This window comes from Macrobrachium rosenbergii, chromosome 53 (assembly GCF_040412425.1).
Source record: "Macrobrachium rosenbergii isolate ZJJX-2024 chromosome 53, ASM4041242v1, whole genome shotgun sequence".
Lineage (NCBI taxonomy): Eukaryota > Metazoa > Arthropoda > Malacostraca > Decapoda > Palaemonidae > Macrobrachium > Macrobrachium rosenbergii.
This window is the reverse complement of record NC_089793.1, coordinates 23,293,677-23,305,323: the sequence shown is the minus strand read 5'-3', so window position 1 is coordinate 23,305,323 and position 11,647 is coordinate 23,293,677.

Here is an 11,647-nt window from a genome sequence, read left to right as displayed (position 1 = left end):
AAAGAAAAGTGAATTTAGCAGAATTAACCTCCCTTCCTCCCCCCCCCCCGCAACCTCCATCACCCGGTTGCTAAGCCTTGGGCTTAATAGGCCTTAGGCTTCTGTTGGTCACTCTGTGGAACTATTGTTGGAATTCGGTTTGGCAGCAGGAGGAGTTTGTTGGCTTGTCTCTGTTGTGACAGACTCGGATTTGTCAAGGTTAGACGAGTTTTTGTACTGCTGACCGTGATATCACTTTGAGTCTTCAATGTACTGAGCAGTGTCTGTGAAGATTTACGATTTATGCTGATTTTTTTTTTTTTATATAAATTATGTATCACTTTGAGTTCTTGGATGTACTGAGCAATGTCAGTGGAGATTTAGGATTCATGCTGATTTTATTTATATAAATTATGTATCTTTTATGAATTTCACTTTTGGTGTTCAGTGTACGGAGCAATGTCAATGAAGATGTAAGATTTGTTACTTCTTTTTAATGAAGACCATATTCTTTGGGAGCTTGAATTTCAAGTCAATGGCTCCCTTTGTATTTATTCCATATGAATAGGTTCATCTTCTGAATAATAATAATAATAATAATAATAATAATAATAATAATAATAATAATAATAACAAAAGTTATGCAGATATTTTATAGAAATTATTTTCCTTTTATTACCTAAAATGATATTTTGGAGTATGTTGCGCTTGATAAATTATATTTTATGATAAACTTAAAAATTTAACAATAACTCGTTGGTTTGACCCTCACGAAATAAATTGTTAAATTATACTTAAGGAAGTATTTTACGTATGGTAAATTTTATTAGTGAAAAATATTTTGAAGATATATAATATTTTGTTAATTTGTTCCTCACGAAATAAATTGTACGTACAGAGTATGTTGCTTTTGGTAAATTACATTAATGAAAGATCGTTTTGAAGATGCATAATATTTTGTTAATATGATCCTCACGAAATGAATTGCACATACGGGAAACTGTCTCCTTGAGCATCCAGGCTCAAGTAGATTACTGAATGCACACATTCATGATAGACCTATATAAAAAAAAGCCTTTTTTTCATGAATAAAAATTTTGAATGAACATCTGGACAAGCGGTAGTTGTAGCAGCAGTATAGCAGTAGTAGTATTATTAGTCTTTGTGGTAAATCCATACACTTGTTGACTTGGTTACATATCCTGTTGTTTTAAGGTTTGTTTCAGTTTTCCTTTCCATAATTCTCAAAGCCAAAACGCCCTATGGTTTTACAAGGGCGTCTTATAACCCTGTGATGAAAGTAATCCCCGTGGCTGCTTCTTCAAGATTATCAAAATAAGCCCCCAGACACGACTGCCTTGCCACATTCCAATGCCTGTAGGCTCGCCCGCTCCCAAAATAAACTCCAGTAGGCCTATTTTTCGACCGCTGATTACAACACCATATACCAGTAACTCCTCCCAACCAACTGCACCCTGCGAGCGCTTACAAAGCTGTTGGCTGGGTCCGTCGGTAGGTGTGATGTATGATCTTTCACTTTTTATATATTTATATATGTGTGAATGTCATTTTAACTGTAATCTAACTGTGTTCTTTTGAAGTTAAAAGACCCATGTAAATATTATTTCCACGGGAAAAATGTAAATATTTCGATTGATCATAAATGCCTCGCACGTGTAAGTAGTGATCACTTGGGTCTTTTTAGACTATATATATATATATATATATATATATATATATATATATATATATATATATATATATATATATATGTATGTATGTATGTATGTATGTATATATATGTATATGTATATGTCCTTTAGACTATTTATTGAAGGAAACTGTTATGCCTAACAGCAAGGAATTACACTGTTTATTTTCCCTAACTATATTTTCTGAAGAAACTATGCTTTTTAGATCATCTCAAGCGGCAGTCACGTTGGCTCAGATACTATAGTATTGTTTTTTATAGATACTATGTATAGTATTGTTTTTATAAATACTATAGTACTGGATTCAATTGAGTCATCTAGAGTGAATTAGCATTCGCTGAAAGCTTAAGCGATCTCGAAATAGATTCGGTGAGGTGTAGCGACCAGGTGTGTTTATTGTAGATCTTGGCTAGTTTCCACAACCAGGGTCACAGAGCACGGCAAGAATCTTCAGGTAAGATTGACCTTGACTTCAGCATACAGTATGTCAAGGCAAGATTCTACAGGCGTTGACAAAGGCCTAGATAAAACCTCATTCACTTTAGACTTCAGTGATGATTGGGATCTACAGTTCAGTCGCCATAGGCCTAAATAATCTTCAGTCACTTTATACTCAAGTGATGGCAGAGAATCTCCAGTTCAGTCGCCATAGGCCTAGATAAATCTTCAAACTTTTCAGTAGACTCAAGTGATGTCTGAGAGTCTCCAGTTCAGTCCCCATAGGCCTAGATAAATCTTCAGTCACTTCAGACTTAAGTGATGATTGGGGCCTCCAGTTCAGTCGCCATAGGCCTAAATAATCTTCAGTCACCTTAGACTCAAGTGATGATTGGAGTCTCCAGTTCAGTCTCCATAGGTCTAGACAAATCTTCAAACTTTTCAGTAGACTCAAGTGATGGCTGAGAGTCTCCAATTCAGTCCCCATAGGCCTAGATAAATCTTCAGTCACTTCAGACTTAAGTGATGATTGGGGCCTCCAGTTCAGTCGCCATAGGCCTAGATAAATCTTCAGCCACCCTAGACTCAAGTGACGACTGGAGTCTCCAATTTGATAAACGTCGTAATTGAAATTGCTGTTGTCTGGTATCCGTTCAAAAGAACAAGGGCGTACGTGCCCATGGCGCGCGCGCGCTCACGCACACACACACACACGTACGCGCGCATTTGCTTCTTCCATTGAAATAGGAGCTGTTTTAAATCTCCCGAGGTGTGTTACTTCTCAAACTCTTTACCCTCACTTTTGCCTCTTCCCCCCACTCCCCTCCCCTTCCCCATTTATCAGGCACCTTTCCTCTCCCTTTCCCGCTCTCCCCTTCACCATTACTCCAGTCATGCCCAAACCCCAAAGAGACTGGCTACTCAAGAAAGCCTTAGCCAGTCACCCCTTAGGCGGTTAGATCAGTACGTAGAGTGTTATTAGCCTATGGCTGGAAATTCCTCTTCTTTATAGTTTTGCGTATAATTCACCTTTATATTTACGCTTAGCCCTCTAGGCGTTAAGAGATTCCTTCCCCTAAAACTCTTAACCCTTATTTGTGCTTATAAATTCATTTTCAATTCACTTTTGTCGTATTATTATTATTATTATTATTATTATTATTATTATTATTATTATTATTATTATTATTATTATTAGTCGGAATAATTATAATCCATCACCAGAAAGTATGCTTATCATTGATTTTTTTTTCTCTGACCTTACTAGTTCACTCAAAATGTATTTGGTATCACTTTATTGTCTATAATAACTATCACAGATGCGTATATCTAATTGCAAACACTCGTATGTATAAATGAGTATGAATCCGTATTCATCGGAAGAAAGTTTAATGTTACGCTTGAGAGATCTGTTATCTTTTCTTCTCATTTATATTCGATTTCCCCTCCCTACTGCCTCCGCTTAAAAGGAAAAATGTAAAAGCGACTGAATTTGACGTATATTGGCTTCAAAATGAAGTCAGCCATGGTTCGTTCGGGTGACGTCACTCAGGCACGAACCTTCACGATTTCCGTGTTGACATCAATATTGGCTGTGAGGTGCCAAGTACCTCAGGTGTTCAAGGTGGAGTAAAAAGTGTTTCTGTGTCCCCGAATCGAATGTTTAAGTGTTCCGACTCTTTTTGTGTTCCTTTTTATTTTGGGCCAATATTGTTTTGTCTTCTTTTTTTACGTTTGAGTAATTGTGGGACATATAAATATACACACACGCGTATATATATAAGTATATATATCCGTATAAATGTGTGAGTTATATATATACATATATAAATAAATATTTTATATACATATGTATATAGATATATACAGTATACATATATATATGTATATATTATATAATATTAGAGCACACTCCTCATCTTCGAGAAATTCCAGGTTCGAATCCTGCACTAACCAGAATGCTTTAGGCACGAACTTATAAACCCTACTGTACATCTATTAAACTGAGCAGTGAAGTAAATACTTTATAGCTAGTCGACTGTGGTGGGTTGTAGCCAACGTGAATAAGGTATAGGATTATACATCCTATGGAAAGTACTTTCAAGACTTTGGACGTATAAGCTACCGAGCGGTTAAGGAGGGCCGGGGTACGGGAGAGTTAAGGATTTGGGGAGGGGGTCTATAAACTGGACAGTAGTAAATTATCTTCCGTGATTTATATCTTAAGCTCTGGACTCTTATTCTTCTCTCTCTCTCTCTCTCTCTCTCTCTCTCTCTCTCTCTCTCTCTCTCTCTCTCTCTCTCACATCCCATCTGCTTCAGCTCCGAAATTTTCTTACTCATTCTTCCCTCTCCCCCTTTTCCATTTCCTATCCCTTCCCCCTCCCCTCTTTCCTTGTTGCTATTCCAGCCCCTCCCATCGCCTCGTCATAATTTATTCCTGTGCAGCCGCGTCATTTTTGTTTCTGGATGGTCTGACTTACCATGTGTCATCGGTAGTTAGCCATCCGTTCAGGAATGATGGGGATATTTTCATTTATTCTACGAGAATCACTGATATTTCTTCTCTCTCTCTCTCTCTCTCTCTCTCTCTCTCTCTCTCTCTCTCTCTCTCTCTCTCTCTCATTCGTACATTATAACAGATATTTTTATTCTTAACTTTAAAACAGCAGTCAATCTTGTTTTCCTAAGATAAGAAATTTTCATTATCAACTTAAACTCTCTCTCTCTCTCTCTCTCTCTCTCTCTCTCTCTCTCTCTCTCTCTCTCTCTCTCATTTACAGTTTTGCCCAGCCCTCTCTCTCTGTCTGTCTCGGATGGACTAATAAGTCTTTGAAACATCCTAATCCTTGTAACTCCTTGTAACTCTCATTTACATTTTTGCATCTCTCTCTCTCTCTCTCTCTCTCTCTCTCTCTCTCTCTCTCTCTCTCTCTCTCTCTCTCTCTCTCTCTCGCTTTGTCAGAAAACCAGTGTCATGAAAAATGACGAATTTCTACCCAGTCTTATTATGTCTATTGCAAAATGAAAATGCACGAAGTTATATTCAATAATCACTCGAGGTATCAGTCATCATTTCCTGCTGGTCGAGAGTAGAGGCCTCCTCCTCCTCCCCTCCTCCTTAAGACTCCACCCTAGTTTAACCCCTTCACTTCTTCCTTGTCTTGTTCTCTTGACTTGCCGGAAGAAGATGCTAAATTAGTCTAGTTGCAAATTTCATGTTTGCCATTTTTTTTAAGAGATTCTTGACCTCGTAAGTTGAGCAGGCCAAAAATTATTTGCGTGTGCGTATGTGTGTGTCCGTGTGATGTATTATAGTGAATTAGTTGGCTTATAGAACGAGAGATGATTATTATACGTATGGGAGATGAACGAAAATCATATGAGTACATTAAAATAAAAAAAAAAAGAGGGAGCACCCACTTGCTTTTGACTAAAATAAAAAAAAGAGGGAGCACCCACTTGCTTTTGACCGGGGCTATTTGTCAACATTATGTTGCAATGACCCAATACAGGTTTAGTTGTAACTTTCCGTAGGCTAATGTCATAAATAGAGAGAGAGAGAGAGAGAGAGAGAGAGAGAGAGAGAGAGAGAGAGAGAGAGAGTGCAGGAACCGAAGAGAGAAAGAGAGAGTTTAAGCTAATAATGAAAATTTTTTATCTTGGGAAAACAAGACAGTTGTTTTCAAGCTAAAAATAAAAATGTTCGCTACAATGAGCGAATTTAAGAGAGAGAGAGAGAGAGAGAGAGAGAGAGAGAGAGAGAGAGAGAGAGAGAGAGAGAGACCTCCCTCATCGTGAGAGGCTGAAAAAATAAACCCTTTGTATACATTTGTAGCGTTGATTTTTTCCAACCGTGCAACACTGAGCGCGTGTGATTGTTGGGCTACACGAATTTATGTCCAAGAGGGGAACATAGAGGGGGAGGGTTGTTTTGGGGGTGGGGGGAGGAGGTGGGCGTGGTAAGGGGAACACATGTTTCGAAAGTGGTTTTGTCACCCCTTCCTCTCCCTCTCCCCCTCTCTTTTGACGTCTTTGACTTCAGTTATATTGTGTTCTGATGCCCTTTAATAATTACTTTAAAGATTTTTTGTGTAAAGATTGATTTATCTTTTTTTAAAGTGTTTGATGTAAGCAAGTATGTATGTATGTATGTATGTATGTATGTATACAATGTTATTTTTATGGGAAGATATATAAGATATATATATATATATATATATATATATATATATATATATATATTATATGTATGTATATATATATATATATATATATATTTATATATATATATATATATATATATATATATATATATATATAAACATATTTATATATATATGTATAAATATGTATGTATACGATGTTGTTTTTTATGGAAGATATATATATATATATATATATATATATATATATATATATATAATTATATATATATATATATATATATATATATATATATATATATATATATATATATATATATATATAACTTCCTTATCTAAGGTAGCATTTATTCCATCATATCTAATGACCCGCAACCTTGACCTGATCTTTTGACGACGACCTCCTGTGCACCATCTTTTTTATTTTGGTCAAGGACGGGTTAACTTGGGCGCGAAAATTAAGAGTTTACTGAGAAGAGGAGACTTTATGAAAATGTATAGAGAAAAGGAGAGTTTATGAGCATGTATGGAGAAAAGGAGAGTTTATGAGCATGTATGAAGAAAAGGAGAGTTTAAGAGAAAGTATGGAGAAAAGCAGAGTTTATGAGAATATATGGAGAAAAGCAGAGTTTATGAGAATGTATGGAGGAAAAAGAGAGTTTGTGAGAATGTGTGGATAAAAGGAGAGTTTATGAGAATGTATGGAGAAAAGGAGAGTTTATGAAAATTATGGATAAAAAGAGAGTTTGTGAGAATGTGGGATAAAAGGAGAGTTTATGAGAATGTGTAGAGAAAAGGAGAGTTTATGAGAATGTATAGATAAAAAGAGAGTTTGTGAGAATGTGTGGATAAAAGGAGAGTTTATGAGAATGTATGGATAAAAAGGGAGTTTGTGAGAATATGTGGATAAAAGGAGAGTTTATGAAAATGTATAGAGAAAAGGAGAATTTATGAGAATGTATGGATAAAAAGAGAGTTTGTGAGAATGTATGGAGAAAAGGAGAGTTTATGAGTATGTATGGAGAAAAGGAGAGTTTATGAGAATGTATAGAGAAAAGCAGAGTTTATGAGAATGTATGGATAAAACGTTTGTGAGAATGTGTGGATAAAAGGAGAGTTTATGAGAAAGTATGGAGAAAAGGAGAGTTTGTGAGAATGTGTTGATAAAGGGAGAGTTTATGAGAATGTAAGGAGAAAAGCAGAGTTTATGAGAATGTAGAAAAAGAGAGTTTTTGAGAATGTGAGGATAAAAGGAGAGTTTGTGAGAATGTGTGGAGAAAAGGAGAGCTTATGAGAATGTATGGATAAAAAGAGAGTTTGTGAGAATGTGTGGATAAAAGGAGAGTTTATGAGAATGTATAGAGAAAAGGAGAGTTTATGAGAATGTATGGATAAAAAAAGTTCGTGAGAATATGTGGATAAAAGGAGTGTTTATGAGAATGTACAGAGAAAAGGAGAATTTATGAGAATGTTTAGATAAAAAGAGAGTTTGTGAGAATGTGTGGATAAAAGGAGAATTTATGAGTATGTATGGAGAAAAGGAGAGTTTATGAGAATGTATGGATAAAAAGAGAGTTTGTGAGAATGTGATAAAAGGAGAGTAAAATATAGAGAAAAGTTTATGAGAATGTATGGAGAAAAAGGTGGATAAAAAGGAAGTTTATGAGAATGTATGGATAAAAAGAGAGTTTGTGAGAATGTTTGGAGAGAAGGAGAGTTTATGAGAAAGTATGGAGAAAGGAGTTTATGAGAATGTATGGAGAAAAGAAGAGTTTATGAGAATGTATGGAGGAAAGGAGAGTTTATGAGAATGTATGGAGAAAAAGAGAGTTGATGAAAATGTATGGAGAAAAGGGGAGTTAGTGCGGACTCCCTTTCAAGAAAACCTCAGTCGTGAGATGAGGTTTTTCGTGTTGACACTGCGAGACACCACACGTCCTCTCTTCCAGTGGGTCTTCTCTCATCTCGTCTCATTCAGTGGGAGGTTTTCGCTTCTTTATTGTGTGTTTAATGGGTCAGCCTCCCTCTGCGTTCAACAAATATGGCTAAGGGGAGTTGACCATCTCGTTAAATTTTCTTGCTGACGGGGGTGGCCCCTGCGTGGCTCGTAATAAACTCTCTGATGTTGCTTTATTGGAATTCTAGCTCTCTCTCTCTCTCTCTCTCTCTCTCTCTCTCTCTCTCTCTCTCTCTCTCTCTCATTTTTTTAGAAAGTGTGAAACTCATCTTGTGTTCACGGTGATCGCTGACTCCATGGAGATGATGTTATAAAAAGGTGACAATACTTCATTTGAAGGCCCCTGGCGATGATGCTCTTTCTCCCTTTTCAACGGCAGTTCTTGCGCCTCTCTCTCTCTCTCTCTCTCTCTCTCTCTCTCTCTCTCTCTCTCTCTCTCTCTCTCAAGTCCTCAGGTTACAAGACATGCATCGTTGCCCGATGATTGGTCCGTCCATTTTGCATATGCTCTTGTCCTGGGCTGTTGATTGGCTGCGCGCCGAGTTGCATATATACGCTTAAGCAACGGCGCGCTTTAGGGGCATCCCCACCTCCACCCATCCCCATCCCAATTATCCCCCCACCCTCCCTTCACCAGTACACATATCTTCCATTGCCCTTCCGCCCCTCGGCTTACTAAGCTGTCGTCAACAACTGGTTTTTTTTTATTATTTTTCTCCCTCTCTTCTTTTAATGGAGAAAGATCGCTTTGCAGCCCCTATGGACATGCGTAGACACACACACACACACACACACACACACACACAGAGAGAGAGAGAGAGAGAGAGAGAGAGAGAGAATACTTCCCCGAGGGGGATTTTGGTTGAGGATTGTTGATTGGCCTTTTTTTTTTTTAATAATACGAAAGGGGAACAACATAGCAACATGAAGAAGCTCTCTCTCTCTCTCTCTCTCTCTCTCTCTCTCTCTCTCTGGCCTTTGACCAGGAGATAACTGAAACTTTCTCGAGAGCTTGATCTTCCTAACGTCTATATATTCAACTTCAGCTTCGTTTACGTTTGATCAATGGGCTGTACTTTTAGAGGTCTCTTTTACATGTGAAAATAGGGGATACAGGCACTACAGTCTTGCACTCGCATACATGCAATTTTCATTTGTATGTGTGTGTATTTGTATACATGCAGAAATGTCTCCAGTATGGAGCACACACGCACTATATATATATATATATATATATATATATATATATATATATATATATATATATATATGTATATATATATAATACACATATACATATATGCATATATATATGTATACATATATACATATATATGTATATATGTATATTTATGTATATGTAGAGAGAGACAGTGCGTGTGCATTTATGTCCGCATGTATGCTTATTGATACGCAAATCTCTTGATCTCACAAGAATCTTAAAAGCAGTTCAGGATATTGGGAGGAAGATTTAAAAAAATGAAATTGTATAAAAAAGTACATTAATTATTTTCCAAACGGATATTACTCTCTCTCTCTCTCTCTCTCTCTCTCTCTCTCTCTCTCTCTCTCTCTCTGTATACCTGAAGTGCCCTTAGTTAAACCGCTCTCAATATAGGATCCCCCTAGATCCTACTAAGGCGGCGACCTCTTGCAGAGATCCTACTGATGATGAAGAAGCTTAATGTTGATTGGACAGAAACTCGTGGGACAGGCGCCCTTTGATTGGCTCACAGAGCAAGGACGAAGCGACCTCTCTCATACCCTCCCTCTCTCTCTCCCTCCATCTCTCTCCCTCTCGCTCTCTCTCTCTCTCTCTCCCCTCTTTTTGTGCCACGGCTGTTAAGTAGCCGAGAGAAGGGAGGAGGTGGCTAGGGGTTGAGGGAGGAGGGAGGGGTTAAGTTGCACTTTTTGTTGAGTGTTCGTGCAGCTGCAAATTTTGCATCGGAGGCTGCGGCCGTTGGCGTAAAGGGAAAAACTAACAGCGGCTTGGGATGGGAGTGGACGCTTTAAAGAAGTGGGAGGGTATAGGTGGGGGAGGAGGAAAAGAGATGCTGGTTTAGTTGCTTCTGATGAGATGGGGATTTGAAGGGGGAAGGAGTCGTTATAGGGATGTAGAAGGCTGGGGGATTAAGAAATGGAGGGGTCTGTTTGATTTAGCAATGGCGGGCAATATATATATGTATGAGAGAGAGAGAAAGGGTATCCCCTAAAGAGTTTTGTAATTATAATGGGCGTAATTTCAAAGCCCATATCATCTCGCCGATGGAGAACTGTATTTTGTAATGGGTTTTCTTTTCTTCTTCTTCATTTTGTAACTGGTGGGTTACAGTGCTGCTCTTTGGATTAAAGCAGTTAAAATTACCCTTCTCTTATTTATTGATTGATTTGTTTATCTTTTTATTAAATTGAACTGAATGTTAATTTTGTGTAGATGCTGCATTGGGAGAAATATATATTCTTCTGTTGGGTTTAATTTTGTATTACGTGTATCTTATGTTTTCAGTAGCGTTTGAGAGTTCTTCATAATATTTTCACGTACATTAATTTCCCTCTCTTTCTCTCACGCACATACAAAAACGTACTTATATTTATATAAATATATATATGTGTGTGTGTGCGTGTATATATATATAGTTAGAAATAGATTTCATTGTCACTTTGTAGCGCGAATTAACTTCTTCGTGAGTAAAGGGCTCATGATTGAATAGCTGAAGTGATCAAACGTAATATATACACACACACACACACACACACACACACATATATATATATATATATATATATATATATATATATATATATATATATATATATATATATAATTTCCTTTGCACGGTATTTCGTTCCTTTGCCGTTGTCTTTCTGGTTCAGTTTCGAGGTGAACTGACTGACTGATTGATTTCAGCTTATCTAGCGTAACAGTTTCAAGGCGAATCTGCGCTCTGGTGCGGACCCAGCATATAATATTATTATGAGTTGTGTTATTCTATTTTGTCAAAAGTAATTCTAAGATCCACGCCGAAGAATTCTGCCTAATGTACGCCATGAGAATCTCTTCGCTTCTTTTAAGAGAAAATCCTGAAAATATCCTTGATCTTTTGGAATGTAATCCTTGATCTTTTGGAACGGAATCCTTGATCTTTTGGAATGGAATCATTGATCTTTTGGAGTTGAATCCTTGGTCTTTTGGAATAGAATCCTTGATCTTTTGGAATTGAATTCTTGGTCTTTTAGAATGGAATCCTTGATTTTTGGAATGGAATTCTTGATCTTTTGGAATGGAATCCTTGATCTTTTGGAATGGAATCCTTGATCTTATAGAATGGAATCCTTGATTTTTGGAATGGAATCCTTGATCTTTTGGAATTGAATCCTTGATTTTTGGAATGGAA